The 24314-nt window shown below is 40.3% G+C and overlaps 2 protein-coding genes across 3 annotated transcripts in view; both read left to right on the plus strand.

Annotated features, from left to right (window-relative positions):
- The window catches only part of myo3b (myosin IIIB), a 290744-nt gene extending 269034 nt beyond the window's left edge, over nucleotides 1-21710 (plus strand). The window contains exon 37 of one of the 2 annotated variants that reach the window (XM_062069876.1): nucleotides 21529-21710. The gene's annotated coding sequence lies outside the window, so the exon portion shown is untranslated. Of the gene's footprint in view, nucleotides 1-9340; nucleotides 11698-21528 lie in introns of those variants that run through there. The other variant, XM_062069875.1, reaches the window with a different exon arrangement.
- LOC133664885 (glutamate decarboxylase 1-like) overlaps nucleotides 1-24314 on the plus strand; it is a 354813-nt gene that overhangs the window by 225793 nt on the left and 104706 nt on the right. The window lies entirely within an intron of this gene.

Genomic DNA, 24314 nt, shown 5'->3' on the forward strand with positions numbered 1-24314 from the left:
AAAGAGCTGCAGATGTACCAGGACGTTCCACCGATACTTATGTCTGACGACCCTCTTGCATGGTGGTGGTCCGGTGGAACCAACAAAAGACTTATCCTTTGCTTTCAGATCGCGCTTTCTCCTATTTATGCGTTCAAGCTTCTTCCACACTATCTGTCCAGAACGCTCACGCATCCTGCCTGAGAAGGCGGATATGGTCATTTTCCTAAACAAGAACTGTCTCTGATTTTATACTGTACCTGCTGCTAAACTGGACTGGGTTTTGCAAGTTGTTTCTTATTGTTTATTTGCTTTTCTGCACCAGGTTAGCCCATCAGTGGGAGCACGGTAACATTTTTAAGTACCTGCAGCATCATACACTTGTGTGTGTAAATGTGTTTTCATGAGGTTTTCAAAAATAAAGCTCTCTTGAGGAAAGTGTACCCCTGGGAAAATGTATTCATAATTTATCATATTTATTTTCAAGTTCATAGATTTGATATTTGTATTCTAGTTGAAAACAGCCCTGTGAGGAATTTATAGAAAAGTTCATAAAAAGTTAATAGAATTAAAATTGATGGAGAATGTCAGACTATTTCATTCAGAAAGACTGTAGGTTAGCTAGCTCATTTAAAATATCGTAAACTTTTTTTTGACCCTGCCTCTTGAAAGAATCGGAATCGAGAATCGTCAGGAATCGGAATCGAAACAAAGAATTGGAATTGGAATCGGAATCGTTCGAATTCAAACGATACCCAACCCTAGTGAGAGTCCAGTCCATAGTGGATCTAACATAATAGTGTGAGAGTCCAGTCCATAGTGGATCTAACATAATATTGTGAGAGTCCAGTCCATAGTGGATCTAACATAATATTGTGAGAGTCCAGTCCATAGTGGATCTAACATAATAGTGTGAGAGTCCAGTCCATAGTGGATCTAACATGATATTGTGAGAGTCCAGTCCATAGTGGATCTAACATAATATTGTGAGAGTCCAGTCCATAGTGGATCTAACATAATAGTGAGAGAGTCCAGTCCATAGTGGATCTAATATAATATTGTGAGAGTCCATTCCATAGTGGATCTAACATAATATTGTGAGAGTCCAGTCCATAGTGGATCCAACATAATAGTGAGAGACCCCAGTCCATAGTGGATCCAGTTAATAGTGTGAGAGTCCAGTCCATAGTGGATCTAACATAATATTGTGAGAGTCCAGTCCATAGTGGATCTAACATAATAGTGAGAGTCCAGTCCATAGTGGATCTAACATAATAGTGAGAGAGTCCAGTCCATAGTGGATCTAACATAATAGTGAGAGAGTCCAGTCCATATTGGAGCTAACATAATAGTGAGAGAGTCCAGTCCATAGTGGATCTAACATAATAGTGTGAGAGTCCAGTCCATAGTGGATCTAACATAATATTGTGAGAGTCCAGTCCATAGTGGATCTAACATAATAGTGAGAGTCCAGTCCATAGTGCGGCTAACAGGAGACCATCCCTGACCATATTTCTGATTCTGATTCTGTACGATGGCAACAGTTTCACCCTGGAACATATCATTTCTATTATTCTATCTATAACTCTATAATTTATTTTGAGGCTAAACGTAAAGGCAAAGATGCATTGTGTGAAAACCCATCCACCTTTTATTGTCTTTTACGTTTGATGTAACCTTGTACTTCATAATGGAGGAGGAGAATTCCCCTCCTTAAGGCAGGATTATCACATCCAGGGTGGGCTGCTGGGAGGTATAATGACCATACCCGCCCTCTGTGACCCCCCGGGCCAGGCCGCACATTGCAGAGGCTTTGCTCTTTGCTGGTGAATATGCACACTTCATAGCCTCAGAAAGGAGGGTCGAGGGGGGGCGGGGCGGACTTGTATCGCATTGCAGGGAAAATTAGGGAGAGCAAAGTTAGAGTTTGTGTGTCGGGGGCTGTGAACAATGGCGGCTTTCTGTCAGACTGCAGCTTCAAAGCGCCGCTGAGTGACTGCTCGGAGTTCCACTTTGTTGTCCATCACTGAGGAAATTCACAGATGTTTTCTGGTACGAGACACCACTATAGCGGCTCAAGTGCCCTTAGCTTGCAGCGTTTCTCCCCTCTGCATCTCACCCCACGTAGGATACGACCCAGCAGACCCTCCACCCTTCCTCTTGTCACCCCCAAAACTTCACATCTGTCATAGCAGAGAGTACAGAATGGTGACATTTTTTTAAGATATCAAACTTTCACGTGCAGCTCAACTATTCTTATAATATCGCAGGACTTCTAACGTAGTTGCTTTCACAACACTGGCCACCCTCTGATATAGCATTTTGAAACAGTTGTCCATAAAAAGTCATAAGAATAGGAATACCGTAGCACCACAAAGTACAAGTGTCGTGATCCATTGCCCGGACAATGTTTTGTTATAGTTAAATACTCCCTTGGTTCTGCTTTCAGCACCGCTGGGTTTGTGTTTCTTAGTTACCATGGGTGCTGATTATTTTCACCTGCCTCTGACTAGTGTTCGGGATGCTCACCTGCTGCCGGGCACTAAACAGAGAGCTACTTATTCCTGCCTTTCGCCACACTCAGTCTGGCTGTCTTGTTTGCTTCACGCTGTCAGGTTCAAACACTGATGACATCTATTACATCTATTAAACAGACAAGAAGCAAGGAATCATGCAGAGACAGAGTTCAATTTGGCTCAATGAGGAGAGACGTATTGGACTGTACACTCAGTAACAGTTCCAACCTACGCTCTAAGGTCCAGTCCCACGTGCTCCTCTATTTATTTGGGAGGTCCCTGGTTACATCACTGAGGCTGCTTCAGAAGGAAGGGGGGTAATTTCAGCAGCCCCACAATATATGATTATTCATTAAAGGCCTACTGAAAGCCACTACTACCGACCACGCAGTCTGATAGTTTATATATCAATGATGAAATCTTAACATTGCAACACATGCCAATACGGCCGGTTTAACTTATAAAGGGCAATTTTAAATTTCCCGCTAAACTTACGGTTGAAAACTCCTTTGGATATGACGTATGCGCGTGACGTAGCCAGTAGAACAGAGTTATGGCTCCCCCATTGAGGCCAATACAAAAAGCTCTGTTTTCATTTCATAATTCCACAGTATTCTGGACATCTGTGTTGGTGAATCTTTTGCAATTTGTTTAATGAACAATGAAGACTGCAAAGAAGAAACATGTAGTTGGGATCGGTGTATTAGCGGCTGGCTGTAGCAACACAACAAGGAGGACTTACTTGGATAGCAGACGCGCTAACCGATGCTAGCCGCCAACCGCATCTGTGATCGGGTGAAGTCCTTCGTCGCACCGTCGATCGCTGGAACGCAGGTGAGCACGGGTGTTGATGAGCAGATGAGGGCTGGCTGGCGTAGGTGGAGCGCTAATGTTTTTATCATAGCTCTGTGAGGTCCGGTTGCTAAGTTGCTAAGTTAGCTTCAGCGTCGTTAGCAACAGCATTGTTAAGCTTTGCCAGGCTGAGAATTATTAACCGTGTAGTTACATGTCCATGGTTTAATAGTATTGTTGATCTTCTGTCTATCCTTCCAGTCAGGGATTTATTTATTTTGTTTCTATCTGCATTTGAGCCAGATGCTATCATGTTAGCTCAGTAGCTAAAAAGCTTCGCCGATGTATTGTCGTGGAGATAAAAGTCACTGTGAATGTCCATTTCGCGTTCTCGACTCTCATTTTCAAGAGGATATAGTATCCGAGGTGGTTTAAAATACAAATCCGTGATCCACAATAGAAAAAGGAGAGAGTGTGGAATTCAATAAGCCAGCTTGTACCTAAGTTACGGTCAGAGCGAAAAAAGATATGTCTTTCACTGCATTCTAGTCCGTCACTCTAACGTATCTCATCCACAAATCTTTCATTCTCGCTCAAATTAATGGGGTAATCATCGCTTTCTCGGTCCGAATCGCTCTAGCTGCATTGAAAACAATAGGAAAATATGAGGAGGCGAACAACTGACTACGTCACGCTACTTCCGGTACAGGCAAGGCTTTTTTTTATCAGAGACCAAAAGTTGCGAACTTTATCGTCGTTCTATACTAAATCCTTTCAGCAAAAATATGGCAATATCGCGAAATGATCAAGTATGACACATAGAATGGATCTGCTATCCCTGTTTAAATTTAAAAAATTCATTTCAGTAGGCCTTTAAATAGAAATGTGCTGACACTCGTGATATCGCCCTGTCTCTGCTTTGTCTGCGTCACGGTACTTGACGTTCTGGACACAAACACTGATACGAGACGACTCGCAATCCAAGATTGCAAGTTGTCCCTTTGCACAGATAGAAAAGTACAACTTCAGCACAATTGATAATAACTATAGCTACGGCCTTTAAGCATAAGAGTTGTGTGATAACTTACACGAAATTGTTCTAACACACGCAACACGTTACATTGATTTCTTGCTTCCTTGTTCCATGCTAAGCTTTTCCTTTAGATTCCCGTGCTACCTGCACGCGTCCTATATTTTTGTATTCCTGCCTGACTGATTTATGGGAAATAAATTATTGTGCTTACCTCCACACTGCTTCCAGAGTTCCGTCTGCATCCTGGTAAAACGATCGCCGTGACAATAAGCTTGGTTCTGTGACGGAGCTCTTAAAATGGAACTGCACTTTTTGGGGGGAATTTTGCTTATCGTTCACAATCATTATGAGAAGCAAGAAAACAGATGTCTTGTTTTTATGCACTCGTAAATAAAAGTCAGCTTAAAATGGATTCAATGGGAGGTCCTCTATTCCGCCCATATAACTCAATACACAACCATCCAAAAACAGCAAATAATACTCCATTTACATTTCGTCACATGAATATTACCAAGTATTAGCGATATCGTTATCATAAGACAAACGTTTTTTAGTGGCGCTGTGATCACAGAAAGCTAACTAGCTTGTGCTGCTACATTGACTTCATCAGCTGGTGAGCTGCTTTCTATTTTGCAAGTTAAAATCCACTATGGACTGGACTCTCACTATTATGTTAGATCCACTATGGACTGGACTCTCACTATTATGTTAGATCCACTATGGATTGGACTCTCACACTATTATGTTAGATCCACTATGGATTGGACTCTCACACTATTATGTTAGATCCACTATGGATTGGACTCTCACACTATTATGTTAGATCCACTATGGACTGGACTCTCACACTATTATGTTAGATCCACTACGGATTGGACTCTCACACTATTATGTTAGATCCACTACGGATTGGACTCTCACACTATTATGTTAGATCCACTATAGACTGGACTTTCTCACTATTATGTTAGAACCACTATGGACTGGACTCTAACACTATTATGTTAGATCCACTATGGACTGGACTCTCACACTATTATGTTAGATCCACTATGTACTGGACTTTCTCACTATTATGTTAGAACCACTATGGACTGGACTCTAACACTATTATGTTAGATCCACTCTGGACTAGACTCTCACAATATTATGTTAGATATACATTCATCCTCCACTGTTGCCATTTCTAATATAAAGTAGTGTAAAGTTCTTACTTATATCTGTCACTAAACTCACCATGAAAGCACTAAAACATACCGGTGTAGTGAGTTAACATTATTCACCCTAGGAACTTTAGTTATTAGCTCCATCTTTTTGACACTTCTTCCACTAACGTCCTTGCACGCTACCCCGCTACAACAAAGATGACGGGGAGAAGACGCTGTTGAAGTGGAGGCACGTAAATAAGACCGCCCACAAAACGGTGCATTCAGAAGAGACTGTCAGAAAGTGACGTGAAGATGATGTGTAAAACATCATCTATGCAACATTTTCAGCAAAGAACCACCATTACATGTTATGTAGACCACAAGGAAGTCTTTTACATTTAGAATATAATAATAATAATATGACCCCTTTAATGCGCCTTATAATCCGGTGTGCCCTATGGTCCGTAAAATATGGTAGTTCTGTGGAAATGATCGTCTTGTGTGCAAATGTAAAGAAAGTGAACAATGTGTGATTTACTGCAATACTGTCAGTCTTTGAAGTTGTTATTTTTGGTTTGTTGAGATAGGTTGATTGGCAACACTAAATGGTCCCTAGTGTGTGAATGTGAGTGTGAATGTTGTCTATCTGTGTTGGCTATGTGATGAGGTGGCGACTTGACCAGGGTGCACACCGCCTTCCGTATCTCCTTCCGGCTGCTTTGCGTCAAACACACCATCAGCAGCTTCTCCATATATTCATGGCTACAAATCCGCCTTTTAAATATTTTATTTTAGCGTCCTTGTTTGGCATTAGACTCTGCTGCAGTATGGTGCAGACCAGCAGTGAAACTGCTTTACAAAGTCAACTACAGTCACTGTCATGTTTGTAATGATTTCCTTCTTTAATTCAATGGCTTTATTATTTATTTCTTTTGTACTTACTTTTTTGCTCAGATTTTTCAATAAACTTCAGTCTCAAACAAAAATATCCAATATTTGTTTCATCAAACACAGTTTTTTTTTTCATTTTTTACACCTTGGAAGGCCTTGTGATGGGATAAAGTCACAGGTTTAAAGGCCTACTGAAACCCACTACTACCGACCACGCAGTCTGATAGTTTATATATCAATGATGAAATCTTAACATTGCAACGCATGCCAATACGGCCGGGGTAATTTATAAAGTGCAATTTTAAATTTCCCGCTAAACTTCCGGGTGAAAACGTCTATGTATGATGCGAATGTGCGTGACGTCAATCGTTGAAACGGAAGTAAACGGACGCCATTGAATCCAATACAAAAAGCTCTGTTTTCATCTCAAAATTCCACAGTATTCTGGACATCTGTGTTGGTGAATCTGTTGCAATTTGTTTAATGAACAATGAAGACTGCAAAGAAGAAAGTTGTAGGTGGGATCGGTGTATTAGCGGCTGGCTGCAGCAACACAAACAGGAGGACTTTGAGGTGGATAGCAGACGCGCTATCCGACGCTAGCCTCCGACCGCATCGGTGATCGGGTGAAGTCCTTCGTCGCACCGTCGATCGCTGGAACGCAGGTGAGCACGGGTGTTGATGAGCAGATGAGAGCTGGCTGGCGTAGGTGGATAAGCTAATGTTTTTAGCATAGCTCTGTGATGTCCCGTTGCTAAGTTAGCTTAAATGGCGTCGTTAGCAACAGCATTGTTAACCTTCGCCAGGCTGGAAAGCATTAACCGTGTAGTTACATGTCCATGGTTTAATAGTATTGTTGATTTTCTGTCTATCCTTCCAGTCAGGGGTTTATTTATTTTGTTTCTATATGCAGTTAAGCCCGATGCTATCACGTTAGCTCCGTAGCTTAAGTGTTTCGCCGATGTATTGTCGTGGAGATAAAAGTCACTGTGAATGTCCATTTCACGTTCTCGACTCTCATTTTCAAGAGGATATAGTATCCGAGGTGGTTTAAAATACAAATCCGTGATCCACAATAGAAAAAGGAGAGAGTGTGGAATCCAATGAGCCAGCTTGTACCTAAGTTACGGTCAGAGCGAAAAAAGATGCGTCCTGCACTGCACTCTAGTCCTTCACTCTCACGTTCCTCATCCACAAATCTTTCATCCTGGCTCAAATTAATGGGGTAATCGTCGCTTTTTCGGTCCGAATCGCTCTCGCTGCATTGAAAACAATGGGGAAATGTGAGGAGCCCTTCAACCTGTGTAGTCACGCTACTTTCGGTACAGGCAAGGCTTTTTTAATCAGAGACCAAATGTTGCGAACTTTATCGTTGTTGTTCTCTACTAAATCCTTTCAGCAAAAATATGGCAATATCGCGAAATGATCAAGTATGACACATAGAATGGATCTGCTATCCCCGTTTAAATAAAAAAAATTCATTTCAGTAGGCCTTTAAATCAGTGAAACACTTTAGAGTTTGGATTACTAATGATGAATTACACGTTATTACTCGCTGGCATCATTTAAATTAGCTTTTAAAAAAGACACTAATATTTGGGCAAAAAAGCAATTTATTGTCATAATGCTGATTGTTAAACTAAACCAGACCTGGGCAAAATAGGGCCCGCGGGCCACATGCGGCCCATTAAGATTTTCAATCTGGCCCGCCGGACGTTCTACATCATTTTTTTAGACCTTTAACATCAAAAGTGTATTTGCTATTATGATGTGCATGCAGGGATGTTTTTAAATGACTAAGTCTTGAACTATAGAAAGTAATTCAATGGTTGAAATCTGCACTTTTGAGTGTTATAGGAGTTATTAGGGTCATCTAGGTCACAGCAGCTCAGACCAGGAACAAAGCAGAGTGGGCGGGGCTTGTTTTCAGCCCCGAAAACATGTGTCAGGAACAGATGCGGAAGCAGATTCTTACGTGATAATATATCATATTGTAGGTGTTTATTACACTTTGCATTCATATTTTGCTATTTGTTACATTTTTGTTGTGTTTTGCTTGATCTGAGAAGTAAAAGAGCAACAATGTTTATATGTTGTTAATATTCAATGTTTTATTGTTCATAGTTAATATTGTAAATCCCACTTTCTTTGTTTTCATGTACACTACCGTTCAAAAGTTTGGGGTCACATTGAAATGTCCTTATTTTTGAAGGAAAAGCACTGTACTTTTCAATGAAGATAACTTTAAACTAGTCTTAACTTTAAAGAAATACACTCTATACATTGCTAATGTGGTAAATGACTATTCTAACTGCAAATGTCTGGTTTTTGGTGCAATATCTACATAGGTGTATAGAGGCCCATTTCCAGCAACTATCACTCCAGTGTTCTAATGGTACAATGTATTTGCTCATTGGCTCAGAAGGCTAATTGATGATTAGAAAACCCTTGTGCAATCATGTTCACACATCTGAAAACAGTTTAGCTCGTTACAGAAGCTACAAAACTGACCTTCCTTTGAGCAGATTGAGTTTCTGGAGCATCACATTTGTGGGGTCAATTAAACGCTCAAAATGGCCAGAAAAAGAGAACTTTCATCTGAAATTTAACAGTCTATTCTTTTTCTTAGAAATGCAGGCTATTCCACAAAATTGTTTGGGTGACCCCAAACTTTTGAACGGTAGTGTACATTTTGGGTGTCCCATTCAGTAAAAAACTGTAAAATTAAAATTCCATTGCATTTTTTTGATGTGGTCTATCATAACTTTTTTAGAACTGTATGGGACATTGTGACTTTTGGTAGGGAAACACACATACTATACAGCAGGTTTTTACAGCTAAATGTGTATATATCATTTATACCCACATACACATTGGCCCCCCCAGACACATTTTTTCTCTCAATGTGGCCCCCGAGTCAAAATATTTACCCAGCCCTGCACTAAACTATGGTTTTATTTCTTTTTGTCTCTACTCTGCAGATTGCCTTCTTTACCAGCAAAGTTGACCTGAAACCAAAAAAAAAACCAGTCATCGTCCACACTCTACATCTATTGCACATTTGTATTTATTTATGGCAAATTGCTGTTTTATATGACTTAGACTAAATGTGGTGCTATTAAGATTTGGTTGTTAATGTGCGTGTTTTCCTTCAAGTTTGGAAACAAGGATGGGGACACCTGCTGTTTCTTTGATGAGCTTTGTGCAATATGGCTTGTTTCATTTGCCACTGTCGCACCTACAGAAAGGTTGTTTTGAGGGCAACGTGTAGTTGTGCTCTATTTGGGACCGAAGGCAAAACAATGTTTTGAATCTTGGTTTGAATTATCGCTTGACCAAATTTCAAATGATAAGTTAGAATGCAGAAAATCCTAGCTCAGATAGGAATAATGATGCTATGCGTGTATTCATCCTCCTGACATGATCAACTCCCTGCTTGGCTTTATAGTATGCAGCAGGAAAACTTGCACCTGCGGAGGTGACCCTGTCAGAATTAAAGCATAGACATAAGACCGTAAAGCAGAGGTGTCCAAAGTGTGGCCCGGGGGACATTTGCGGCCCGCAGCTAATCGTTTACCGGCCCCCCACACATTCTGCAAAAATTGCAAAATTGATAGAATTGCAAAAATTAAAAAAAAAACATTTAAAAAAAAAGTGGAATGAGGTGAAATCTAACGAGAAAAAGTTGCAATGTTTACACAAAGCTGCCATGCAGGCTGTTTTTTTTTCTTTTGTCTTTGTTTATTTTTATTTTTTTTGCCATTGCTCGAGAAAAAAAAAAGAAAAATACAAAAAATCTATGTTACAATGAATTATTACTTAAAAAATGTCACTTTAAAATGTTTTATGTGGAAAAAATATTGCATATATTGTGTGGTTGCCATATAAAAACATCAAAGTTTTATTCGACAAAAGAGCTTAAAACAAACAAAATAATAGTTCAAACGTAAAATCGACAGATATATCTGAAGTTGATCTCGTAATTTAAGTGTGAAAAGTTAAAAAAAAAAGTAATAAAAATGTATCACTTTATGAGTGGGAGACCTTTTGGATCCCAAATATATTTAGTGAGATTTTATTTAACTTTTCACTGTGATTACTCAAAAATATTAAATAATTGAAATCAATGGTGTCCTACATTATTGATCTTTTAGGGCTCTAATTACTAAATACTGCATATTTCAGTTTTACTATAAAAAACAAAGTTGTCTTTGACAGAAAAGGCATAAAACCTGTTTTTTTTTTTACTTGATATCAACCTGAAGTTGATATAGAGATATACTGTAAAAAAATAATAATAATAATTTGACTTATTTTTAACATTTTAATGACTGAGACCCTTGACCCTTGATTGGTCCCCGAGAGCCCTAAAGGTTAAAAAAAAAAATCTATATATTTTGTTATGGTTTGAAAATGAAAAATATCAAAATGGCCCCCGTATGCTTACATTTTTCCGTGTGCGGCCTTCAGTGGAAAAAGTTTGGACACCCCTGCCGTAAAGGTTTTCAGCAAGTCGATTGCCTCGGCGACCGGCCATTGTGTTGGGGAAATTCCACCAAACTATTTCAAAGTGCTGCCCAGCCAAATCCGTCCCTCAGCTGGAGTCCCATTGAAATGTATGGAAATGCAAGAAGTTGACTTTAGTGCTGAACTGAGCAGCTCAAAGGAAAAATAGCATTTATTTGGTTCCACTGCTGGTTGGGAAAGTCTGTGCATATATCACAAATACAGTGAGGCTGATTGGAGGAACATTTCAAAACCCAATATCTGTTTAAGATTATCAGCAAATAAGGTTGATCAAATAGGGTTGCACGATACAGGCAATACACGATATTAATTTGGCTGACAAGAGAGTTTTTAATACTATCTTCATATTGCGATAAAGCATGTTGACCATACATTCCAGCTGCGTACTGCAAATTTGGCAGCGACACAATGTAGCGTCCTCGATGTAGTGTCCTCGCTAGCAAGCTAGCAGCTAATGTCCCTCCACAGTGCAAAGCAACACACTATAGAGCGATATCTGTCTATTACCTGACCGCTTCTATGTTAGCTACCTCTATCTGTTTAGAATGTCTATTTTCTGCTGGATCTACTCTGTATTTTATGCTGCAGCTGTTACATTTACTGTAATATTGTACATGGTCATTGTCATATATTGTATATATTATATAAAAATATGATATAATATAATAATATATCAGTATATATTATATACTGTATATATAAAATGTAAATATTACATATGTGTTATATTTTATATTGCTACTATGGTACATTTTTAGTCTACTTTATACCTGCATTATTCTTTCCACCCTTACCCTTTCCATCCTTTGTAACTGAAATACTGTGTGGAGCAATTTTCGTTGTGGATCATTAAAGTTTGTCTAAGTCTAAGTCTAAAGTTGCATTTATGTCAGCATTATTATTTCATGCTCTGTTTGTACACAGCAGTGGCGTGCAGTCACTAGAGGCAGGGGAGGCACGGCCTCACCTGCCATCATGGAGAGAAAAAAAATGTAAAAAGAAAAAAATAATAATAAAATTGTTATATGTATCCAGTGATTATACTAAAGTTATTTTCCATTTAACTTCACCAGTTTTAGATTATTTTTATTTTTATTTTCACATTTGCCGTTCAAATACTGAGAAGAGACGGTGCGGTGATCAGCAGCCAGTTGAGGCACGTCACTGATTTGTGCCTCAACATGGATTGTGCACAATGACTCGGCTAACTGCTGAGCTGCTGTGCAGTGAGACTGTATTGCTATATGAATTATATCAGCTAACTAAACTATGACATAGTTTAGTTAGCTGAGGTATATAATGTACAGTGTATTTTGTCAAAAACTGTATGTGTGTAACGTATTTCTTGTGCTGAGCATTCATAAATCTGCTGCAAAAGACGTACTGGTTGAGGCTCGCAGTAATCCGGCCTCCTGGTGGGAGAGGGCGGTAGTGATCCCAGAGATCATTCCTCAGCCGCTGAAGAAAAAAAAGAAAAGAAAAAAAAAGTTTGCAAGCGATTGTTTATTTCCTCTCGCCTGGACTTTTGTTAAAAACATGGAGGATTACATATGTAAAATAAAACGGTTTTCTAAACTGGACTTTCAATCGAAGCAGGAGGTAATAATTAAAGGTAGACCAACGCCGGAGCTAAAAGGTTTGCTTTTGACTTCGGGACAGAAGACCCTTTCTTTTCAAACGGCGTGGTACACACGCAAAGGCTGGCTGCGTGGATGTCCAGCAAGAAAGGTAAGACCATAATCATGTTTTTTTATTAAATGTGCTTTTTTGTGTGCTACAGTTGTGTAAAGAATGCTGGTATGAGCTTTTAAACATAACACGTTAACTGCTGCCAATCACATGGTGAATAAGATACTATTTAGGGTTCATATGTTTGTAAATCTGACTGTGATGATGCAGTGCCTCACCAGACATTAACCTCACCGCACGCCACTGGTATGTACTGTAGTTGTACCAACACGCATGACGTGCTGCATATATCATGATCAATATAAAGTGGGACTAACTCGATGGACCGTTGTCTCTTTGGGCCAGCTGGCCAGGGACGTTTTTTCTGGTTTATTTGAGGTAAGCACGCCATATATGTCAAAGTAGCTTGTCTCCAAATTCCATATTTGCTGCTTAGAGCGGCTTTCACCTCACTCTACCGGTTCTGTTTGCTCTAACGTTACACTTTCCATGAGTTGAACTCAAAGATCTAAAACTTTCACTATATACACGGACCTATTCCTCTCAAATATTGTTCACAAATCTGTCTAAATCTGTGTTAGTGAGCATTTCTTCTTTGCCAAGATAATCCATCCCAACTCACAGGTGTGGCATATCAAGATGCTGATTAAACAGCATGATTATTGCCCACTTGTGCCTCAGGCTGCCCACAATAAAAGGCCACTCTGAAATGTGCAGTTTTATCACACAGCACAATGCAACAGACGTCGCAAGTTTTGAGGGAGCGTACAGTTGGCATGCTGACTGCAGGAATGTCCACCAGAGTTTTTGCCCGTGAATTGAATGTTCATTTTTCTACCACAAACCGTCTCCAAAGGCGTTTCAAAGAATTTGGCAGTACATCCAACCGGCCTCACAACCGCCGACCAAGTATAACTACACCAGCCCAGAACCTGTACATCCAGTAGGTGCACCTGCATGATCGTCTGAGACCAGCCACCCAGACAGCTGTTGCAACAATGGGTTTGTCTCAGGGAAGCTCATCTGCATGCACGTCGTCTTCTTCGGGGTCTCCACCTGACTGCGGTTCCTCGTGGTAACCCACTTGAGTGGATATTCGATGGCGTCTGGCATGTTGGAAAAGTGTTCTCTTCACGGATAAATCCTGTTTTTTAACTGTTCAGGGCAGATGTCAACGTTGTGAGTCTAGTGGCCCATGGTGGGGGTGGGGTTATGGTGTGGGCAGGCGTATTCTCCACCTGAAAATTCCTTTAAAACATCTCTCACACACCAGTCTTTGTGTCAGACCGTCATTCAGCAACTCTGAAACCTTGGTTGTGGCGCAGTCTTACAGAAGCCAAAAGCAGTGAAGTTGTCACGTTGTGAAATACAAAGAGAATACAATGATTTGCAAATCCTTTTCAACTTATATTCAATTGAATAGACTGCAAAGACAAGATATTTCATGTTCACACTGAGAAACTTCATTTTTTTTGCAAACAATCATGAACTTAGAATTTAATGGCAGCAACACATTGCAAAAAAGGCATTTTTACCACTGTGTTCATGGCCTTTCCTTTTAACAACACTCAGTAAAGGTTTGTGAACTGAGGAGACACATTTTTGAAGTGGAATTATATCCCATTCTTGCTTGATGTACAGCTTAAGTTGTTCAACAGTCTCCCTTCTGATATTTTAGCCTTCATATTGCACCACACATTTTCAATGTCTGGACTACAGGCAGGCCAGTCTAGTACCCGCACTCTTTTACTATGAAGCCACGATGTTGTAACACATGGCTTGGCATTGTCTTGCTGAAATAAGCAGGGGCGTCCATGATAACATTGCTTGGATGGCGACTTATGTTGCTCCAAAATCTGTATGTACCTTTCAGCATTAATGGTGCCTTCACAGATGTGTAAGTTACCCATGCCTTGGGCACTAATACACCCCCATACCATCACAGATGCTGCCTTTTACACTTTGTGCCTAGAACAGTCCGGATGGTGCTTTTCCTTTTTGGTCCGGAGGACACCACGTCCACAGTTTCCAAAAACAATTTGAAATGTGGACTCGTCAGACCACAGAACACTTTTCCACTTTGCATCAGTCCATCTTAGATGAGCTCGGGCCCAGTGAAGCGTTTCTGGGTGTTGTTGATAAATGGCTTTGGCTTTGCATAGTAGAGTTTTAAATTGCACTTGCAGATGTAGCGGCCAACTGTAGTTACTGACTGTGGTTTTCTGAAGTGTTCCTAAGCCCATGTGGTGATATCCTTTACACACTGATGTCGCTTTTTGATGCAGTACCGCCCGAGGGATCGAAGGTCAGGGGCATTCAATGTTGGTTTTCAGCCTTGCCACTTATGTGCAGTGATTTCTCCAGATTCTCTGAACCTTTTGATGATATTACGGAGTGTAGATGATGAAATCCCTAAATTCCTTGCAATAGCTGGTTGAGAAATGTTGTGCTTAAACTGTTGGACAATTTGCATTCTTGACCTCAAGACTAAACTTCTGCAATGACTCCTCTATGACTTGTCATCCAAATGTTTTAAAGGATATTCTAGCAGAACCGCACCAGGCCTTCTCACCCATGTCACTGCTTCGCTGGATCCGTCGTCATCACCTACAAAGCCATAGAGCCCAGTTTAAGCTCCTCTCCCTGCAGACACTAATCAGCAAATGCCAACCTCCTGTGCCTCCCTACCAGCGACCCTTTGGAGAGTCCCACAGAGCCAAGAGCCTTGACAGCTTTCAGACAGCATCACTCAATCAGTGCCAGCATCTGTTGGGACGTAGGCAGTCACTTGATGGACTATTACCCTATTTTCCGGGCCATAGGGCGCACTGGATTATGAGACACACTGCCGATGAGCGGGTCTATTGTTGTAGCGGTGTAGCGTGCAAGGACGGGGGTGGAAGAAGTGTCAAAAGATGGAACTAACTGTTTTAATGACATTCAGACTTTACTTCAATCAATAACAGAGCAGCATCTCCTCATCCGTGGCTCACTAGTGCAACAACAACACTCGAAATGTGTCCCGACCAGAACTCTCTAATAACTAAAGTTCCTTGGGTGAATAATGTAAACTCACTACACCGGTATGTTTTAGTGCTTTCATGGTGCGTTTACTGACAGATATAAGTAAGAACTTTACACTACTTTATGTTACAAATGGCAACAGTGGAGGATGAATGTCACATAACAAGAAGATAGACAAAAAGAAGAAGCTTGGTGGAAGCGCGCACATTTTCAGGACTAATGCAGATCCCAAATACATGTTTTGTTGACATTTTTATATTGACATCTTTGCTATATTATTGCGTTTTTATTATTTTTGAACGAGTAGCGTTTGTCTTAAATAATTGTGTGTCATTAAACATAATAAGGAAATCACTTTAATACATTTTATACCGATGCATTGTTTTGAAGAATTGCATTTAGTTATCGAAACATTTCTATTTCCATCCATCCATTCATTTTCTACCGCTTGTCCCTTTTGGGTTCGCGGGGGGTGCTGGAGCCTATCTCAGCTGCATTCGGGCGGAAGGCGGGGTACACCCTGGACAAGTCGCCACCTCATCGCAGACATTTCTATTTAAATTAAATATTTTTCCTGCGTTATCACGGTCATAATCAACTAACTAGAGGCAAAGTCACAAAATTATTCAATGTTTTTGATGTTTTAAGGGATTGATGGAGGTGTTACTTTATTTTGTTGGTGTTGTTGGTCTCGACCCCAGGATGCAGAGCAAGCAAGGCGACGTGCATGTAAAATCCTTTTTATTAGGGACAAATCAAGGCAAGGCACAATAATTCTAGTGTAGCATAGAAATGGACAGAAGACAAACACTTGTGAAGGTACAAAGCACAACGATCCAACAGGTGAAATTAATAGGCTCGATTAACTCATGGAAAAACAAAACAAGGAATCCAACATGAAGTAAAACCAAAGTAGAAGCACTAAGACAGGGGATGATACAAAAGGCAGGAAAAGAGCAAACAAAGTCAAAACTGTCATGAGGGATCATGACATTGTGTCTTGGAAAAGAGGACTGGTCTGTTATTTAGGATTAATCCCTCGCATTTGGTACTTTGTTTAATTTTTTCACCTGTATGTAAGAGGGAATGGTTTCAAGAAAGATTGTCTTTTGCAAAAAAAAGAAAAATTGCCATTCCGTAGCAAGATTTACGTGTAAACTGTTGGTGATCCACGTCTTATACGGCAATGATATGGCTGTAAAACATGATCAACATAAATAACCTTACTCGCTTTCTTCATATTTGTTGTGTTTAGTACCTTTTTTTGAGCAGTGAGGGTTTTAACTTAACTTGATTTTAAATAACAAGTTTCATAGCAACTTGTCCATGCCTTCACTTGACATACACAATCTTAATAATCTTTACTAATGTTCATACCTTATGTGATTCTAGTTGTATATTACAAACCCTGTTTCCATATGAGTTGGGAAATTGTGTTAGATGTAAATATAAACGGAATACAATGATTTGCAAATCATTTTCAACTTATATTCAGTTGAATATGCTACAAAGACAACATATTTGATGTTCAAACTGATAAACTTTTTTTTTTTTTCAAATAATCATTAACTTTAGAATTTGATGCCAGCAACACGTGACAAATAAGTTGGGAAAGGTGGCAATAAATACTGATAAAGTTGAGGAATGCTCATCAAACACTTATTTGGAACATTCCACAGGTGAACAGGCAAATTGGGAACAGGTGGGTGCCATGATTGGGTATAAAAGTAGATTCCATGAAATGCTCAGTCATTCACAAACAAGGATGGGGCGAGGGTCACCACTTTGTCAACAAATGTGTGAGCAAATTGTTGAACAGTTGAAGAAAAACCTTTCTCAACCAGCTACTGCAAGGAATTTAGGGATTTCACCATTTACGGTCAGTAATATCATCAAAGGGTTCCGAGAATCTGGAGAAATCACTGCACGTAAGCAGCTAAGCCCGTGACCTTCGATCCCTCAGGCTGTACTGCATCAACAAGCGACATCAGTGTGTAAAGGATATCACCACATGGGCTCAGGAACACTTCAGAAACCCACTGTCAGTAACTACAGTTGGTCGCTACATCTGTAAGTGCAAGTTAAAACTCTCCTATGCAAGGCGAAAACCAATTATCAACAACACCCAGAAACGCCGTCGGCTTCGCTGGGCCTGAGTTCATCTAAGATGGACTGATACAAAGTGGAAAAGTGTTCTGTGGTCTGACGAGTCCCCATTTCAAATTGTTTTTGGAAACTGTGGACGTCGTGTCCTACGGACCAAAGAGGAAAAGAACCATCCGGATTGTTATAGGCGCAAAGTTGAAAAGCCAGCATCTGTGATGGTATGGGGGTGTATTAGTGCCCAAGACATGGGTAACTTACACATCTGTGAAGGCGCCATTAATGCTGAAAGGTACATACAGGTTTTGGAGCAACATATGTTGTCATCCAAGCAACGTTACCATGGACGCCCCTGCTTATATCAGCAAGACAATGCCAAGCCACGTGTTACATCAACGTGGCTTCATAATAAAAGAGTGCGGGTACTAGACTGGCCTGCCTGTAGTCCAGACCTGTCTCCCATTGAAAATGTGTGGCGCATTATGAAGCCTAAAATCCCACAACGGAGACCCCCGGACTGTTGAACAACTTAAGCTGTACATCAAGCAAGAATGGGAAAGAATTCCACCTGAGAAGCTTAAAAAATGTGTCTCCTCAGTTCCCAAACGTTTACTGAGTGTTGTTAAAAGGAAAGGCCATGTAACACAGTGGTAAACATGCCCTTTCCCAACTACATTGGCACGTGTTGCAGCCATGAAATTCTAAGTTAATTATTATTATTTGCAAAAAAAAATTAAGTTTATGAGTTTTAACATCAAATATGTTGTATTTGTAGTGCATTCAATTGAATATGGGTTGAAAAGGATTTGCAAATCATTGTATTCTGTTTATATTTACATCTAACACAATTTCCCAGCTCATATGGAAACGGGGTTTGTAATTTACATGCCCTTACTGTATGTGAGTGTAGTATATTATCTTCCATGTCTGCAGCCCTGCAGGAATCTCTCTCTCTCTCTCTCTCTCTCTCTCTCTCTCTCTCTCTCTCTCTCTCTCTCTCTCTGCGTCATGACTGGAAGGAGAAGTGGTGGGAGCGGACTGAGAACATTAATCCCTTCAAAGGAACACGTCTAATTCAAATATCTGCCTCTCCAAACTAGTACAGTGATTGTTTCTGCCAGAAGAAGCCGGACAACAATCGCAAAGCTGATACTGAGAACTATACTATTGCCGATACTGTACTATGATACTCAACTATGCAAAAACTGACACAATAAAGATAAAGTTACTGTAAGAGGGAGAAGTTCTCAGTCGTGTTGTAACTTATGGGTTATATAGTTCATGTGTGATGATCATTCATAATGTGCATACTTGATTTAATTGCTGATAAATGAATGTATTGTTATTTACAGTTAAAAAGTGTTAAAAGGGAATTGATTTGATTTATACATGAATTTGATATTGATTATTTGAGAAACACTGACACCGAAGTGAGTTGTTTTCTACTTCATATCCTAACAAAGGGTTAACTAAGACACTGCATGTTCCACAATTCATTGTGGCAAACCGGATATTAAAAAAGACCGGGAGCAGGTGCATTGTGGTTGTTGAGATTGAGCATTACTAGCCTACGGGTGAATGAATGAACGACAGATGATAACAAGATAAAAAGATCGTTTTGTACCGTTTTGTATGCCCATTTTTTTCTTATATAAAGTACAACTTTATTTACACATTTCCGACATCCTGTCCAATACTTTGACCGTAGTTAATCTACATTTTTTTGGTGCCGAAACCCGGGAACTTTCATAGTCGGCTCATTTCTGTCCGAATGACAGTTTTAGAAGAAGTGTAAAACATATATTTGTGTCGTGTAAGGAGCCGATTTTGATGAAAACGTTTGTGATTGCCAATGCCGATTAATGCCTTAAACCAGTGGTCCCCAACCACCTGTCCGGGGACCGGCACCGGTCCGTGACGCATTTGCTACCGGGCCACACAGAGACATTAAATAATTCATAACCGCCCGCATTTTCTCCTACTTAACTTTGGCCAGTCCCACCAGACACACCAATAAGCTTGTTCTTAGATGTATTATAAAACTCCTGATAGGAAGTCGCAATTTGTTATATTTGTTACATCTTTGTTACATGGGACAATGCACATTAAAGGCCTACTGAAAGCCACTACTACCGACCACGCAGTCTGATAGTTTATATATCAATGATGAAATCTTAACATTGCAACACATGCCAATACGGCCGGGTTAACTTATAAAGTGCAATTTTAAATTTCCCGTGAAACTTCCGGTTGAAAACGTCTATGTATGATGACGTATGCGCGTGACTTCAATGGTTGAAACGGAAGTATTCGGAGACCATTGTATCCAATACAAAAAGCTCTGTTTTCATCGCAAAATTCCACAGTATTCTGGACATCTGTGTTGGTGAATCTTTTGCAATTTGTTTAATGAACAATGAAGACTGCAAAGAAGAAAGCTGTAGGTGGGATCGGTGTATTAGCGGCAGACTACAGCAACACAACCAAGAGGACTTTGAGATGGATAACAGACGCGCTATCCGACGCTAGCCACCGACCGCATCGGTGATCGGGTGAAGTCCTTCGTCGCTCCGTCGATCGCTGGAACGCAGGTGAGCACGGGTGTTGATGAGCAGATGAGGGCTGGCTGGCATAGGTGGATAGATAATGTTTTTAGCATAGCTTTGTGAGGTCCCATAGCTAAGTTAGCTTCAATGGCATCGTTAGCAACAGCATTGTTAAGCTTCGCCAGGCTGGAAAGCATTAACCGTGTAGTTACAGGTCCATGGTTTAATAGTATTGTTGATCTTCTGTCTATCCTTCCAATCAGGGGTTTATATATTTTGTTTCTATCTGCAGTTAAGCCCGATGCTATCACGTTAGCTCCGTAGCTAAAGTGCTTCGCCGATGTATTGTCGTGGGGATAAAAGTCACTGTGAATGTCCATTTCGCGTTCTCGACTCTCATTTTCAAGAGGATATAGTATCCGAGGTGTTTTAAAATACAAATCCGTGATCCACAATAGAAAAAGGAGAAAGTGTGGAATCCAATGGACCCTTGTACCTAAGTTACGGTCAGAGCGAAAAAAGATACGTCCTGCACTGCACTCTAGTCCTTCACTCTCACGTTCCTCATCCACAAATCTTTCATCCTCGCTCAAATTAATGGGGTAATCGTCGCTTTCTCGGTCCGAATCTCTCTCGCTGCTGGTGTAAACAATGGGGAAATGTGAGGAGCCTTTCAACCTGCGATGTCACGCTACTTCCGGTACAGGCAAGGCTTTTTTATCAGCGACCAAAAGTTGCAAACTTTATCGTCGATGTTCTCTACTAAATCCTTTCAGCAAAAATATGGCAATATCGCGAAATGATCAAGTATGACACATGGAATGGATCTGCTATCCCCGTTTAAATAACAAAATTTCATTTCAGTAGGCCTTTAATAAACATATCAAATGTAAAGGGTCCAAATAGTAGCCAAAAGCGAGGTTCCATCTGCAGTCCGCGATGACCTAAGATCAGGGCAGATCAGGAACAAAGTGACCATAGCAGTTAAATATGGAGAAGTGCTAAATTGTTGCATATAATAATTGTGCTGGAGGAAGAAAATACATATTTCCTTTGGCCTAGAAAGTTAAAGTGATGGTATGATTGCACATTGTCCTATTACATAAGTAGTTAGCAATAACGGATGTATTTACGCATAGAAAATTGGACCTAAAAAGCTAACATTCGTGTATTTATGTATGAAATATTGCACAAAATATGAATACATCACTTTTAGGAGTGATTTTTGAAAAATTTTCTGACTTTTGCCGACTTTTCTCACTTTTCTCCCCGCCTTCCAGTGCGACCTGGCTGGGCGTGTTTTGGACATTTTGGGCATCCCGGGACTTGTGCGGCCGGCGGCGGGACTTGTGGGACTGGAACCCGGGTAGGTATTTTGGACAAAATTGGAACTTTTGACCATTTTGGCCGCCTTTTCCCCTCTTCTTCCCCGCCTTCCTGTGCACTATTGCTGGGTGTGTTTTGGACATTTTGCAGGTAGGTATTTTGGACAATATTGGGACTTTTGACCATTTTTAAAATGTAGCTGCTGGCTGTAAGGCCATTAAATGGTTCCTCAAGGACCCTGCCGAGAGTATAGAGCTGGTCTACCGTTCCACAACCGGGATGAGAACCACACTGTTCCTCCTTAATCTGAGGTTCGACTATCCGGTTTTGTATTAGTGTTCCTAAAAGTAGATATACCGGCCCCCAGACACATTTTTTTCTTGAAATTTGGGCCCCTGAGTCAAAATAATTGCCCAGGCCTGGTCTAACATTATTTATGAGCATTTTGACTTTGGAAGGGTTTAAATGTGTTGAAATGTGGAAGTAGTAACGCATTACTTTCTTGTGTTACGGAAAAGTGAGGAATCTGGGAATTTTTGGGACATAAAAAAGAGATAGCTCAAAAGTCCAGAATAATTGGAATATGTTGATGGTGGAATGGTTGAAATGGGTGCAAAAATGTTGGAGAAGTAGCCTGAAGTAAAAAGGGTGGAAATATTGAAATGGAAAAGTAGGGATTTTTTTTATTTGGGAAATAATTAGTTTTGATGTAGAGGGTGAGTGGAATGTGATGATAGTGGAATTGTTTACTGGAAAATGTGGAATTTCTGGAAATGTGAAAACAATTTTGTGGAAAAAATAAAAATAAAGCACTTGCGTCATAATTAAGCTGCAAATTTTCATAGTGGAATGGTTTGAATCAGTTAAAAAATATGAATGTCTAAAAAGTGTTTAATAATTTCAAATGGGGAAAATATTTACTGGAAAATGTGGAATTCCTGGAAATGTGGATATTTTGGAAAAAAATTATAAAAAATAAAGCACCTGCGTCACAATTAAGCTGACAATTTTGATAGTGGCATGGTTTGAATCAGTGAAGAAATTTGAGCGTTTAATAATTGTTTATTAATTTCAAATGGGGAAAACATATACTGGAAAATGTGGAATTCCTGAAAATGGGGGGTGGGGGGGGTGGGGGGAATTAAAAATTAAGCTGAGAATTTTGATAGTGGAATGGTTTGAATATGAAAAAAAAGGAGCCGGACAAAAAAAGGGCCGAATAATAATTGGAATTCTAAGGCTCCGTTTACACTAAGGTTATCCAGGGTAAATCCCACCTAACCTTAGCCTTGTCCACACACACACAATGGTTGTTTAAGACCCCCTTCACCCCCCCAGTCCACCGGCGCAACGCGACCTAGTACGCATGCGCGGAAAATGCACACGTCATAGTCACCTCCAGTGTTGCTTTGTGTGCAAGTTCTTAAATGTAACTTATCTGAACAATATCCACTGTTGTGCTATTTCAATGAACTGGAATCCAGTGTGACTATTGTAGTGAATCCCACCTGAGCCATCATAAATTAATCAAATATTTATTAGACACGTAAACAATGTGATAAAGAACATTTGACAACAATCAATGTAGGGATCTAGATATCTGGTCAGGACACTCCTCACTCTTTTGCCTTCACCTTCATTGTCCATTCCTTTTTGGTGACTTTATATACTCTGGACCTAGACGTTGAGTCCGCGACATACATGGCGGACAATAACTGATACAGTCTGCTTTGCCAGTCCAAAAGCATTCGCTGTTGTCCATAGTCTTCATTCAACGGCCAGGTACCATGAATTGATGAACGTGGACCCCGACTTAAACAAGTTGAAAAACTTATTCGGGTGTTACCATTTAGTGGTCAATTGTACGGAATATGTACTGTACTGTGCAATCTACTAATACAAGTCTCAATCAATCAATCAACCAATACAAAGCACACGCTACCTTTTTTATCAAATCCACGGGAGCCCGCATTCTCGTTGTCTCTCCTTCGACAAATGGACAAAGTTTTTCCCTAAGTAGAATCACAGCTGACCTGGACATTGGAAAGTTCTCTTGCCGTCTGAGAAGTGTTGTATCCCAAATAGCTGCAATGGCTTTCTCTTAAAGTATTCATGTGTGATTTCCACAAGTGTCTGTACATGTAGAAGAAGGAGAAACACGGCATGGGTAGATGACTCACCTCCATATTTCCAGTAGTTAGCTCCGAGTTACGTAACCGCTTTATTATGAAGCTGGCTGTGGCGCGTTCTTTCTGATGTCACTTCCTGTGTGGGCGTGGTCTTACTGACTTCACTTCCTCTCCGAACTCAGTTTGTAAACGATCAATGAGTCCATACAAAGCTAAGAGCTGGAGATTCAAGAATTACACGATGCACTTACCCGTGTAAAATTAGTCTGAGGAGGGGAACCTTAAACGCTGGTTTAGTGTGGCTGAAACGGGGTTTAGGCTAAATAATTATTGGTTTAAGGGGCTAAGTGTAGACATGGCCTAATGTAGTTTCCCATGCAGATAACAATATGAAATACGCATAAACAATGTTCCCTCTAAGGTGCGCGCCTGTGCAATTGCGCACTGCTCAAGCGTCCTCTGCGCACGGCAAATCTATGCCACGCACAAAATCAAATAAAAAAATAAGCGCATAACAATTTTTCGACACACGGACACGACAGAGAAAACAGTTTTCGTCATCATTGTTCAAATTTTGTAACATCTGTCGAGACGCTCTGAGGACATGAATT

Source organism: Entelurus aequoreus, linkage group LG14, assembly GCF_033978785.1.
Source record: "Entelurus aequoreus isolate RoL-2023_Sb linkage group LG14, RoL_Eaeq_v1.1, whole genome shotgun sequence".
Lineage (NCBI taxonomy): Eukaryota > Metazoa > Chordata > Actinopteri > Syngnathiformes > Syngnathidae > Entelurus > Entelurus aequoreus.